The 12,854-nt window shown below is 55.4% G+C and overlaps 1 protein-coding gene across 1 annotated transcript in view; it reads right to left on the bottom strand.

Annotated features, from left to right (window-relative positions):
* LOC142497879 (phospholipase A2 inhibitor and Ly6/PLAUR domain-containing protein-like) overlaps positions 1-12,854 on the bottom strand; it is a 51,130-nt gene that overhangs the window by 16,957 nt on the left and 21,319 nt on the right. The window lies entirely within an intron of this gene.

Genomic DNA, 12,854 nt, shown 5'->3' with positions numbered 1-12,854 from the left:
CTCAACGAGTTTCACGTTATGGACCGCGTTTTGTCTTGGAGTGGGGAGAAGAGGTCTGTACCTGAACATTTAGTGCACAGTTTGCCTTCACATATAATGTACAGGTTAATAAAGGCTTCAATCAGACTTAGAACTTTGCAACTAATATTGACAGATTTACTATAAATCATTCTTCCTGTTATTACGCAGGTTATTAAGAATTTATATTAGCGTTAGGGACCCCTGAATTGTGGTCTGCCGTGACGTTGGCTCAGGGGCTTACAACAATTTTGGCCAAAAATGTCAAACTAAAAGACCATTTTACTTAATAGATATTTATACATATATATTTAGGCACTGTACCGTGTATGATTTTCACTGGATGTGCTAAAACTGAGCTTTGTCTGAGTTTTATGTGCTGTCTCTGGTTTTAAATATATAATGCCATGCTCAGTAGCACTCCTCTGTGACACTCATATGCTTATATATATGTTGTGGTTATTTTGGGGGTTCAATAGGAGCTTGTTAGGTGTCCAGTATATTTTACAATTGTGTTTCAGCTAGTCCTGGCTGATTGGAGGTTGGCAACCTCCTACTTAATTTAAGCTCACCCCCTCCCACATTTAAATGGTTAAGGGCTCACTCCATAGCAGCTTCCACACAGGGGAACTTGTTTGCTTGCAGGGTGGTTGTGACAACTCTAATTCAGAGTGCTTTTCCTGGTAATGTACAGGTTAATAAAAGCTTCAGTCAGACTTAGAACTTTGCAACTAATATTGACAGATTTACTATAAATCATTCTTCCTGTTATTACGCAGGTTATTAAGAATTTATATTAGCGTTAGGGACCCCTGAATTGTGGTCTGCCGTGAAATTTCTGTTCCCCCTAAGGAAAGCAAGGGATGCCGAGAAGAGCACCCTTGGTTGTATAGAATGGTACGGGCCCCCCATTTAGTCTTGCCAATGGTGGTGTGCCCGTGTGCATTAAGAGACTGGAAAGCGACTGGTGGCTGGATGGACGGGGTCCCCTGAGTTAGCCGTCGCCCTCACGATGACAGTAGTAGACGGGGAAGAATGCCTGCACGGCCGTCTGCATGAATGTGAGTGTCCTGTGGGTGAACTGACCCGAGGGCCCGAGTGCCCTGACTGTGCGGCGCAGTTCCTGCAACCCAAACTGCCGCAGCCTACCGAGCTGCCAGTGGGGGAGGACACTGTAGCAGAACTGGATTGTTCTTTCCCTGAGAAGGAAGAGCAGGAACCTCTGATGGCGGAACCTGCGGAGGAAGATGCGCCTGATGGTGCTACAGAGGTGGGTGAAGCCGCTACTAATTTTTCTAGCAGTACAAAGGACTCGGGGCCATCCCTTAAGGTTGGAGGAAAGGAAATTTCACCAGCAACAAAGGAAAGGGTTCTTTACAGTAAGTACAGTAAAAAACTGAAGAAGTAGTTTATTCTACGAAACATGTTGGATGATTTTTATCTAGTGCCTTAATATTGCCATTGCCTCCATTGGATTCACCCTGCTAGTATTACTCCCAGTGGTAATTTTGGGCATATGAGAGACTTTGAGAGACTTTGACTGCCTCCCTGCCGGTTCCCTCGCTGCTGCGGAGACTGTGACGTCATCATGCAGTATCCCGTGACGGAGCGAAAACGTGGCACGCCGAGTGTACCCTTGCAGAGCTGAGGTCTTACCCCCGTACAGTGGATCTGCTCGATGGGTTACACGAGCTGCACCAGACGGCTTGGAAGCGCGAGCGGTCCCACCAAGCACCAATACCTGCAACGGAGCGTGGTTGCTGTAAAGGGAAATCCCCTTGGGAGCGATGTACTGCTGGATGAGGGGTTTTGGACATTAATCCTGCTCCTGAACCAACGTAGCGCCCCCGCTGAGAGAAGCAAGCTGCAGACTCTTCTGACAACAGTTGCTGAGTGGTAACTTGTGTGAAACACACTAAATGCACCTATTCCACTGTTTTGATGTACGCAGATATATTACCCTGTAATTACTAATACATAGCATTACTTGCTTCACTATTTGGCGTTGTGCGCTGTTTCTTTTGTTTCCATTTCTTTACAGTAAGGGCAGTTAAAATGTGGAATTCATTACCCATGGAGACTGTGATGGCAGATACAATAGATAGTTCAAAAAAAGGTTGGACATCTGTAGCCCCGAGGTTGTTTTTCCCTCCCTGGCCACTCTCCGCGAGTGCCGTGTGGTAGCGGGTGCCGCCGGAGGCTGCGACGGACCCGCCGGCACTTCGCGAGGGTGGGGGCCAGAGCAGGGAGCAGCGCTAGGTATCGCGGCGCAGGCCGGTTGCCGGGGACGCGATCGGGCCGTCGCTAGGGCCGCGATCGCGTTGCCACCGGCTCGGCGGCTGGAGGAGAGTGCGCCGCCATTGCGCGTTAGCTCGCGCATGCGCAGGAGGCGGCAAGCGCGCGATAGGACTCCAGGGATAGGGAGAGATCGCGCGAGAGTAGGGAAGTGTAGAGGGAGATTGAGGCGGCCATTAGGGGTTCGCGCATGCGCAGGGCAAGTGCGCACGCGGCCCCAATGCTTTAGGCAGCCCCTGGGGACTACAACTCCCAGGAGGCTTAGGGAGACAGAGGTCAGGTGCTCCCTTGCGGCCAATAGGGCTGGAGGAAGCTCAGCCCGGGAATATAGATACATTTCCCGGGCTTTGCAGAGTCAGTGAAGGAGAGGTAACGGACGGAGTAGGAAGGGTGCAGGGAGCACGTGGCTCCTGCACCAGGTAAGAGTGCTCCTTAGATCCCCAGGCAGGCCCCAATTCCCGGTAAGGGCAGGGGGTAACTGAAGAGGGACGGCCCTAGATAAGGAAGGTCACCTTAGGTGTGTAAGTGCAGGTTTGGCAGTGTCACAGCGGAGAGAGCTGTGCGCACTGTCAAATAGGCACAGCGTGCTAGCAGGGAATTGCTGCGGGTTCCAGTGAATGGTGTGTACCGTTCTGTGTGTGTTGTGCTGCATGTGCTGGGCGCAGTGGGTGCAGCGTGTGTGAATCCCTGCAGGCTGACAGTGTGAGCTGTGTGTCGGCTGCAGGTGCGTTAGGCTGTTAGAAGTGAGTTACAGATAGGACTGGGTAGCTAGGGAAGGGGGGCAGGTTATTGTTCCACAGGCCCTAGGAGTTTTCCCCAAGCCACCCCAGGTTGCGGTTCATTAGGGACAGGCCCTAGGTTAGGGTCCCTGTCACGTTAGGGATAGATAGGGATAGCGGCGGTTGCTGTTCCCGTGCGACGGTGGTGTTACCGAGAGACTGTTGAGTTCCCGTGGAGCGGTGGGACCCTCGTTGGGGTCTACCGGCAGAAGTACCTGGATAGGATCAGACAGACGTCTGACCCTTTTAGAAGACAGTTGCGGACCCGAGCATCGGAGTGCTCGGAAGGTACTTCAGTATATAAGTGCACCAACTGGGCCCTAGCTTAATTTAGTGACTGCGCAGTCACCCACGACCTCCGTAGGAGTACGGGACATTGGGTGTGGGGGATCACAGGACACTGGGTGGGATCACCAGACATTGGGCCGAGGGTATGCGGATAGAGCATAAGGTTATTAGGTTATGTAATGTGTTATATGTGTGTTCTCAAGTAAAGTATTAGTTATTGTTTTATCGTATATGAGTATTGTATTTCTTACCCAGGGCTATCTTTCATAACGGGGATCCTGGGTAAGTGGAGGCGCTGCACCAGGTAATGTTAAGGGTTTCCCCAGGCTCCCAGCTAGCGGAGGCTCAGTTCTCCTGGAGCCGCAGGTGTGATACAGCTACCAGTAGTCCCTCAGAGCAGGCGTGTTGCAGGGAAAGGAACCGGTTAGACCACGAGGGGCCAATGTGAGGTTGGGTGGGTCCGGCGGTTCACAAAAAGGGCTACATTTGGAGGCGCTGCTGAGATATCAGACCTGGGGTGCCCTGTATGTTTTTTTTTAATTGTGTCCTATTTTTGTTTCACCATGTGGGTGCTCTCAAAGCAGGAGGTCTACGCATGGGCCTTGAAAGTGAACGTGACTCCTAGCGCGTGGTTGCCGTGGGGGCAGTCCCGGTTGGCGTGCCCTTGTTAGATGTCCAGGCGCAGGTTCGGAAGCTCCCTGGACTGGCGGGTACGTGGGTCAGAGGGCGAAGGTATGATGACACCGTGCAATGGAGTACTGTCCTGATATATGCAGGCCAGACCCTAAGCGAGGAAGATGGCCCTAAATTCTTAAATTTGCCCGGGGGTCCGACCGATGGGTGCCCCTTTATCTACCCTGACTTGGCAGTATCTGCCTGCACCGAGAGCCCTATAGACATTGACCGTGAGCCCCCCCTAAAATGGCGACTCCCGCCAAATCACCGGGGCCCGTGTGCGGCTGACTGCCAGCATGCACAGAAAAATGTTGCAAACCTTCTCCCAGGACTGGCGGGAAAGCCAGAGCCCCGCCCCCACACTGTGAGTGACTCAGTGCCGAGCTCGCAACATTCCCCAAAAGACTGTGCTGCTCCTCCTCTAGAGTCCACCAGGGGGAGGGAGTGTCTTGAGCAGAAATCAGAAATTTCTGTTCCCCCTAAGGAAAGCAAGGGATGCCGAGAAGAGCACCCTTGGTTGTATAGAATGGTACGGGCCCCCCATTTAGTCTTGCCAATGGTGGTGTGCCCGTGTGCATTAAGAGACTGGAAAGCGACTGGTGGCTGGATGGACGGGGTCCCCTGAGTTAGCCGTCGCCCTCACGATGACAGTAGTAGACGGGGAAGAATGCCTGCACGGCCGTCTGCATGAATGTGAGTGTCCTGTGGGTGAACTGACCCGAGGGCCCGAGTGCCCTGACTGTGCGGCGCAGTTCCTGCAACCCAAACTGCCGCAGCCTACCGAGCTGCCAGTGGGGGAGGACACTGTAGCAGAACTGGATTGTTCTTTCCCTGAGAAGGAAGAGCAGGAACCTCTGATGGCGGAACCTGCGGAGGAAGATGCGCCTGATGGTGCTACAGAGGTGGGTGAAGCCGCTACTAATTTTTCTACTTCAGCGATGGAGGTGGTGGAGGGGCCGTGTGCCCAAATGGACTCTTCAGACGATGAACCGGAGCCGCTGAAGGCGGAGCTCCAGTTGTGGGAACCCCAGATGTCGGTTCCAGACCCGGTTCCCAAGCCGGAACCACTGATGCCAGAACCACCGATTCCGGAAGGCCAGGGTAAGGTGTTTGTACCCCCGCCCATGTGTGGTGATTTCAGCGACCAACCCAGCGTGGTGATGCGCCTGCCGGCGGACCACTCCAGTGAGGTCACCGCGCCAACCACCTCCACTGATCCAGACCATGATGTGGGCCCGTGTGCCCTGCAACGGCCAGTCCGGCCTACCACCGAGGTACCAGCGGTCCCAGGCGTGGGATCAGTACCTGCCGACAACGATAGGGGTAAGTTGACTGCCCCAGGGGTGTCGGGTGTGAGCTCCCCGGTGATCGTGGAGCCTGGTGACTCCAAAGGTAGGATCACCCGGGCGATGGGCTCACCCCGTCATCGCGTCCTGGTGGAGGTGTCTCCCCCAGAAGATTTCTGCAGGTCGTGGGACGAATCCGACCTCATCCAGGGATCCGGTGTAGCGGGCAGCAGCGACACTTACTCCTGCGAGTGGAGTCTCCAACCGGGCCTACCCGAAGAAGTTGTGCTGCCCAACGATGGAGTCACCGTTACAGGGATGGCGGGAGCGGACAAAGACTATGTTGAAATCGCTCTGGTAGTTGTGGCCTCTCCCAGGTGCGCGATGGAACGTTACGTTCGCCAGGTGGTGGACCGAGGAAAGAGACTGAGCCTCCCTGTCTCCCGTGAGACGAGACCGGAGGATCCGGAAAGGGTCAACACCCAGGACCCCGTACATTTTTTCCTGCGAGAGGGAGAAGGTGGGTTGGTGCAAGGGACAGGTCTTGAGCTCCAAAAGACTCACAGGAGTCAAGGTGGGATACCCTCACCCAGTCTGTTAGGGGCACTCCACTCTGAGACTCAGCTGGCCTCGGGTATCCATGCGGGTATGTTGGGTACCGGTGAACAAATGCCTATTGTATGTGATGCACTGTTTACTATGCATTTTTCATTGTGTAACAATATGTATGGTTGCTACCCAAGCGAGAGCGTTGGGATTTTGCGACGGGGAGAATGTAGCCCTGAGGTTGTTTTTACCTCCCTGGCCCCTCTCCGCGAGTGCCGTGTGGTAGCGGGTGCCGCCGGAGGCTGCGACGGACCCGCCAGCACTTCGCGAGGGTGGGGGCCAGAGCAGGGAGCAGCGCTAGGTATCGCGGCGCAGGCCGGTTGCCGGGGACGCGATCGGGCCGTCGCTAGGGCCGCGATCGCGTTGCCACCGGCTCAGCGGCTGGAGGAGAGTGCGCCGCCATTGCGCGTTAGCTCGCGCAAGCGCAGGACGCGGCAAGCGCGCGATAGGACTCCAGGGATAGGGAGAGATCGCGCGAGAGTAGGGAAGTGTAAAGGGAGATTGAGGCGGCCATTAGGGGTTCACGCATGCGCAGGGCAAGTGCGCACGCGGCCCCAATGCTTTAGGCAGCCCCTGGGGACTACAACTCCCAGGAGGCTTAGGGAGACAGAGGTCAGGTGCTCCCTTGCGGCCAATAGGGCTGGAGGAAGCTCAGCCCGGGAATATAGATACATTTCCCGGGCTTTGCAGAGTCAGTGAAGGAGAGGTAACGGACGGAGTAGGAAGGGTGCAGGGAGCGCGTGGCTCCTGCACCAGGTAAGGGTGCTCCTTAGATCCCCAGGCAGGCCCCAATTCCCGGTAAGGGCAGGGGGTAACTGAAGAGGGACGGCCCTAGATAGGGAAGGTCACCTTAGGTGTGTAAGTGCAGGTTTGGCAGTGTCACAGCGGAGAGAGCTGTGCGCACTGTCAAATAGGCACAGCGTGCTAGCAGGGAATTGCTGCGGGTTCCAGTGAATGGTGTGTACCGTTCTGTGTGTGTTGTGCTGCATGTGCTGGGCGCAGTGGGTGCAGCGTGTGTGAATCCCTGCAGGCTGACAGTGTGAGCTGTGTGTCGGCTGCAGGTGCGTTAGGCTGTTAGAAGTGAGTTACAGATAGGACTGGGTAGCTAGGGAAGGGGGGCAGGTTATTGTTCCACAGGCCCTAGGAGTTTTCCCCAAGCCACCCCAGGTTGCGGTTCATTAGGGACAGGCCCTAGGTTAGGGTCCCTGTCACGTTAGGGATAGATAGGGATAGCGGCGGTTGCTGTTCCCGTGCGACGGTGGTGTTACCGAGAGACTGTTGAGTTCCCGTGGAGCGGTGGGACCCTCGTTGGGGTCTACCGGCAGAAGTACCTGGATAGGATCAGACAGACGTCTGACCCTTTTAGAAGACAGTTGCGGACCCGAGCATCGGAGTGCTCGGAAGGTACTTCAGTATATAAGTGCACCAACTGGGCCCTAGCTTAATTTAGTGACTGCGCAGTCACCCACGACCTCCGTAGGAGTACGGGACATTGGGTGTGGGGGATCACAGGACACTGGGTGGGATCACCAGACATTGGGCCGAGGGTATGCGGATAGAGCATAAGGTTATTAGGTTATGTAATGTGTTATATGTGTGTTCTCAAGTAAAGTATTAGTTATTGTTTTATCGTATATGAGTATTGTATTTCTTACCCAGGGCTATCTTTCATAACGGGGATCCTGGGTAAGTGGAGGCGCTGCACCAGGTAATGTTAAGGGTTTCCCCAGGCTCCCAGCTAGCGGAGGCTCAGTTCTCCTGGAGCCGCAGGTGTGATACAGCTACCAGTAGTCCCTCAGAGCAGGCGTGTTGCAGGGAAAGGAACCGGTTAGACCACGAGGGGCCAATGTGAGGTTGGGTGGGTCCGGCGGTTCACAAAAAGGGCTACATTTGGAGGCGCTGCTGAGATATCAGACCTGGGGTGCCCTGTATGTTTTTTTTTAATTGTGTCCTATTTTTGTTTCACCATGTGGGTGCTCTCAAAGCAGGAGGTCTACGCATGGGCCTTGAAAGTGAACGTGACTCCTAGCCGCGTGGTTGCCGTGGGGGCAGTCCCGGTTGGCGTGCCCTTGTTAGATGTCCAGGCGCAGGTTCGGAAGCTCCCTGGACTGGCGGGTACGTGGGTCAGAGGGCGAAGGTATGATGACACCGTGCAATGGAGTACTGTCCTGATATATGCAGGCCAGACCCTAAGCGAGGAAGATGGCCCTAAATTCTTAAATTTGCCCGGGGGTCCGACCGATGGGTGCCCCTTTATCTACCCTGACTTGGCAGTATCTGCCTGCACCGAGAGCCCTATAGACATTGACCGTGAGCCCCCCCTAAAATGGCGACTCCCGCCAAATCACCGGGGCCCGTGTGCGGCTGACTGCCAGCATGCACAGAAAAATGTTGCAAACCTTCTCCCAGGACTGGCGGGAAAGCCAGAGCCCCGCCCCCACACTGTGAGTGACTCAGTGCCGAGCTCGCAACATTCCCCAAAAGACTGTGCTGCTCCTCCTCTAGAGTCCACCAGGGGGAGGGAGTGTCTTGAGCAGAAATCAGAAATTTCTGTTCCCCCTAAGGAAAGCAAGGGATGCCGAGAAGAGCACCCTTGGTTGTATAGAATGGTACGGGCCCCCCATTTAGTCTTGCCAATGGTGGTGTGCCCGTGTGCATTAAGAGACTGGAAAGCGACTGGTGGCTGGATGGACGGGGTCCCCTGAGTTAGCCGTCGCCCTCACGATGACAGTAGTAGACGGGGAAGAATGCCTGCACGGCCGTCTGCATGAATGTGAGTGTCCTGTGGGTGAACTGACCCGAGGGCCCGAGTGCCCTGACTGTGCGGCGCAGTTCCTGCAACCCAAACTGCCGCAGCCTACCGAGCTGCCAGTGGGGGAGGACACTGTAGCAGAACTGGATTGTTCTTTCCCTGAGAAGGAAGAGCAGGAACCTCTGATGGCGGAACCTGCGGAGGAAGATGCGCCTGATGGTGCTACAGAGGTGGGTGAAGCCGCTACTAATTTTTCTACTTCAGCGATGGAGGTGGTGGAGGGGCCGTGTGCCCAAATGGACTCTTCAGACGATGAACCGGAGCCGCTGAAGGCGGAGCTCCAGTTGTGGGAACCCCAGATGTCGGTTCCAGACCCGGTTCCCAAGCCGGAACCACTGATGCCAGAACCACCGATTCCGGAAGGCCAGGGTAAGGTGTTTGTACCCCCGCCCATGTGTGGTGATTTCAGCGACCAACCCAGCGTGGTGATGCGCCTGCCGGCGGACCACTCCAGTGAGGTCACCGCGCCAACCACCTCCACTGATCCAGACCATGATGTGGGCCCGTGTGCCCTGCAACGGCCAGTCCGGCCTACCACCGAGGTACCAGCGGTCCCAGGCGTGGGATCAGTACCTGCCGACAACGATAGGGGTAAGTTGACTGCCCCAGGGGTGTCGGGTGTGAGCTCCCCGGTGATCGTGGAGCCTGGTGACTCCAAAGGTAGGATCACCCGGGCGATGGGCTCACCCCGTCATCGCGTCCTGGTGGAGGTGTCTCCCCCAGAAGATTTCTGCAGGTCGTGGGACGAATCCGACCTCATCCAGGGATCCGGTGTAGCGGGCAGCAGCGACACTTACTCCTGCGAGTGGAGTCTCCAACCGGGCCTACCCGAAGAAGTTGTGCTGCCCAACGATGGAGTCACCGTTACAGGGATGGCGGGAGCGGACAAAGACTATGTTGAAATCGCTCTGGTAGTTGTGGCCTCTCCCAGGTGCGCGATGGAACGTTACGTTCGCCAGGTGGTGGACCGAGGAAAGAGACTGAGCCTCCCTGTCTCCCGTGAGACGAGACCGGAGGATCCGGAAAGGGTCAACACCCAGGACCCCGTACATTTTTTCCTGCGAGAGGGAGAAGGTGGGTTGGTGCAAGGGACAGGTCTTGAGCTCCAAAAGACTCACAGGAGTCAAGGTGGGATACCCTCACCCAGTCTGTTAGGGGCACTCCACTCTGAGACTCAGCTGGCCTCGGGTATCCATGCGGGTATGTTGGGTACCGGTGAACAAATGCCTATTGTATGTGATGCACTGTTTACTATGCATTTTTCATTGTGTAACAATATGTATGGTTGCTACCCAAGCGAGAGCGTTGGGATTTTGCGACGGGGAGAATGTAGCCCTGAGGTTGTTTTTCCCTCCCTGGCCCCTCTCCGCGAGTGCCGTGTGGTAGCGGGTGCCGCCGGAGGCTGCGACGGACCCGCCAGCACTTCGCGAGGGTGGGGGCCAGAGCAGGGAGCAGCGCTAGGTATCGCGGCGCAGGCCGGTTGCCGGGGACGCGATCGGGCCGTCGCTAGGGCCGCGATCGCGTTGCCACCGGCTCAGCGGCTGGAGGAGAGTGCGCCGCCATTGCGCGTTAGCTCGCGCAAGCGCAGGACGCGGCAAGCGCGCGATAGGACTCCAGGGATAGGGAGAGATCGCGCGAGAGTAGGGAAGTGTAGAGGGAGATTGAGGCGGCCATTAGGGGTTCACGCATGCGCAGGGCAAGTGCGCACGCGGCCCCAATGCTTTAGGCAGCCCCTGGGGACTACAACTCCCAGGAGGCTTAGGGAGACAGAGGTTAGGTGCTCCCTTGCGGCCAATAGGGCTGGAGGAAGCTCAGCCCGGGAATATAGATACATTTCCCGGGCTTTGCAGAGTCAGTGAAGGAGAGGTAACGGACGGAGTAGGAAGGGTGCAGGGAGCGCGTGGCTCCTGCACCAGGTAAGGGTGCTCCTTAGATCCCCAGGCAGGCCCCAATTCCCGGTAAGGGCAGGGGGTAACTGAAGAGGGACGGCCCTAGATAGGGAAGGTCACCTTAGGTGTGTAAGTGCAGGTTTGGCAGTGTCACAGCGGAGAGAGCTATGCGCACTGTCAAATAGGCACAGCGTGCTAGCAGGGAATTGCTGCGGGTTCCAGTGAATGGTGTGTACCGTTCTGTGTGTGTTGTGCTGCATGTGCTGGGCGCAGTGGGTGCAGCGTGTGTGAATCCCTGCAGGCTGACAGTGTGAGCTGTGTGTCGGCTGCAGGTGCGTTAGGCTGTTAGAAGTGAGTTACAGATAGGACTGGGTAGCTAGGGAAGGGGGGCAGGTTATTGTTCCACAGGCCCTAGGAGTTTTCCCCAAGCCACCCCAGGTTGCGGTTCATTAGGGACAGGCCCTAGGTTAGGGTCCCTGTCACGTTAGGGATAGATAGGGATAGCGGCGGTTGCTGTTCCCGTGCGACGGTGGTGTTACCGAGAGACTGTTGAGTTCCCGTGGAGCGGTGGGACCCTCGTTGGGGTCTACCGGCAGAAGTACCTGGATAGGATCAGACAGACGTCTGACCCTTTTAGAAGACAGTTGCGGACCCGAGCATCGGAGTGCTCGGAAGGTACTTCAGTATATAAGTGCACCAACTGGGCCCTAGCTTAATTTAGTGACTGCGCAGTCACCCACGACCTCCGTAGGAGTACGGGACATTGGGTGTGGGGGATCACAGGACACTGGGTGGGATCACCAGACATTGGGCCGAGGGTATGCGGATAGAGCATAAGGTTATTAGGTTATGTAATGTGTTATATGTGTGTTCTCAAGTAAAGTATTAGTTATTGTTTTATCGTATATGAGTATTGTATTTCTTACCCAGGGCTATCTTTCATAACGGGGATCCTGGGTAAGTGGAGGCGCTGCACCAGGTAATGTTAAGGGTTTCCCCAGGCTCCCAGCTAGCGGAGGCTCAGTTCTCCTGGAGCCGCAGGTGTGATACAGCTACCAGTAGTCCCTCAGAGCAGGCGTGTTGCAGGGAAAGGAACCGGTTAGACCACGAGGGGCCAATGTGAGGTTGGGTGGGTCCGGCGGTTCACAAAAAGGGCTACACATCTTTTTAGATGGGAAAGGTATACAGGGATATACCAAATAAGTATACATGGGAAGGATGTTGATCCAGGAATTAATCCGATTGCCAATTCTTGGAGTCAGGAAGGAATTAATTTTTCCCCTTAATGGGGTTTTTTTGTTTGCCTTCCTCTGGATCAATAAGTAAGTATAGATATAGAATAAAGTATCTGTTGTCTAAATTTAGCACATGTTGAACTTGATGGACGTACGTCTTTTTTGAACCTCATCTACTATGTAACTATGTAACTATATGTAATAGAATTCCAGCTGGCAAAGGTGGACGAGGAGGGATGTTTACGATGTCCCTGTCCCGACTGTGGCTTTCCAGATGGCAAATTGACCTGGGGACCCAAGTGTGCCTGCAGCGGGGCACAGTTCCTGCTTCCCAAGTGGCTGTGACCTACTGAACCCGCAAAAAAAGAAGCAATCGACTTCAATACAGGGCCGGTCAAAACCGCTAACCAACCTACCTCAAGAGCGGAGGTTTTGGAGGGCCTGTGCGCCCTAACCATGGTTCCAGACTCAGTTCCAGCACGTTCCAGATACGGTTCCGGAGTCGGAACCACAGATGCCGGAACCACAGATGCCAGAACCAACAAAGATTAAGGTGACTGCCCAGGGAGAATGGGGCTCGCTACCACTAGTGGCGCAGGAGCGGGCCCGCTCACTGCCGGTAGCCACCTGTGAATGTGAGGTGCCCCGATGCTGTTCACCTGTGGAGGTGTCCCTACTTCCATCCTCTTCTACTGATGACAGTAGTCAATGACCCGTGGTGAAGCGCCAGCCGGCGGACCACCCAAGTGAAGCTGAAGATAAAGAGACATTTATCCCATTTACTGCCGACCCTGCTGTGGGCCTGTGTTCCCTACAACAGCCATTGGTTCCAGATTGGGACCAGTACTCAGTGATGATGAGGGTGAGTGGACTGCCCCAGGGGTGTTGGGTGTGATTTCCCAGGTGACTGCGGAGCACGGTAGCTCCTTAAGCATGGCCACCAGGGCGTTTGGATCGATACCCGTCAACAA

The sequence above is a fragment of the Ascaphus truei genome, chromosome 6 (assembly GCF_040206685.1).
Source record: "Ascaphus truei isolate aAscTru1 chromosome 6, aAscTru1.hap1, whole genome shotgun sequence".
Taxonomy (NCBI): Eukaryota; Metazoa; Chordata; class Amphibia; order Anura; family Ascaphidae; genus Ascaphus; species Ascaphus truei.
The sequence above is the reverse complement of the archived record's forward strand: the minus strand, read 5'-3'. Positions and strand labels throughout refer to the sequence as shown.